Source organism: Octodon degus, unplaced genomic scaffold (genome assembly GCF_000260255.1).
Source record: "Octodon degus isolate 3935 unplaced genomic scaffold, OctDeg1.0 scaffold00128, whole genome shotgun sequence".
NCBI classification, from domain to species: Eukaryota; Metazoa; Chordata; class Mammalia; order Rodentia; family Octodontidae; genus Octodon; species Octodon degus.
The window spans coordinates 7,619,948-7,620,982 of NW_004524704.1; the positions used below are offsets into that span (position 1 = coordinate 7,619,948).

Consider the following 1,035-nt stretch of genomic DNA (forward strand, 5'->3'; position numbering starts at 1 on the left):
TTTTCCTGCAGGACATACCCGCCCTACTCTCCCCTCTTTTCACAGGACTCCTCATGATGCACAAGAAAAGCCTTGACTTCCCGCTCTCCAGAACATTGCTTACCTTGGCAAAATACCCCTCCTGTCCCATCTTTTTTGCTGCTGCTCAAAATTCAGCTTGGTTAGCTACAAAGCTATCCCAAATACTATATTGTAGAAATAAGAGAAAAACAAATTTCTGCTTCCACCAAAGTCTTTTTTTTTTTAACTGTTTGAAGAGTGATTCATGTAAGCAAATCCTGTCATGAACTATATGTTGAGTAAACAGTCCCTTTGCATTATCTCTGTGTGTTCTTCATCATCCTCTTGTGATCTTTTTTTGGACAGGAAATAGTCCTGTCATATTTGCATCTTTCTCCAGGTTCATAATCCCTCAGCAAATGCAGCAAATTGACTGTCAACTACCCTACCAGTGAAAGCATGTGTTGTTTTCCCGTGCTGGCTCCCATGGCTAGGTTATTCCAAGGGTGTGGACACTCACTTGGGCCCGGTAGTAAGAACTGTGTTCACGACGCTCTAAGGCTGGAGGTAAGGAACATGTCCCATAACCCTCTGTAGCACACTGGGCTGGATCAGCGCACTGCTGCCCACTCACAGCTCCCTGAGATACTGCACAGGAAAGAGGAAAATCCCAGCACTTGAAAAGTTCTCTACTTGCAAGAAAGAGCCCATTGTCTCTGGAGGAGGACAGTGAGGCTGTCACGCTATGACTGTGTCTGTACCCAGGTGCAGGGCTCTGCAGGTGTCAGCTGGAGACAGCCTCAAGTCGCTCTCAATCAATAGCTGCCTCTAAGTTTTTCTTTCCAAAATATCTGAAAGTGAGCTGATCAGGGCAGTTCACACACCTAATCCCTGCAACTTGGGTCACACAATGTGCCTTTCAGCTACTGGTATCGTTTGTCATCAGGAGCACAGAATGGCAGAGGCCCACTGCGCTGTGGAAAAAGACAGATGACTCCAAGAAGAAGTGCCTGCAGGTCGCAAAGCAATTCTTTT

General features: G+C 46.2%; 1 protein-coding gene across 1 annotated transcript in view; it reads right to left on the reverse strand.

Moving 5' to 3' along the window:
• Positions 1–607, reverse strand: part of Fgf12 (fibroblast growth factor 12) — a 581,813-nt gene extending 581,206 nt beyond the window's left edge. Inside the window, exon 1 of the mRNA XM_023700952.1 lies at positions 521–607. The gene's annotated coding sequence lies outside the window, so the exon portion shown is untranslated. The remainder of the gene's footprint in view (positions 1–520) is intronic.
• Positions 608–1,035: the final 428 nt, after the last annotated feature.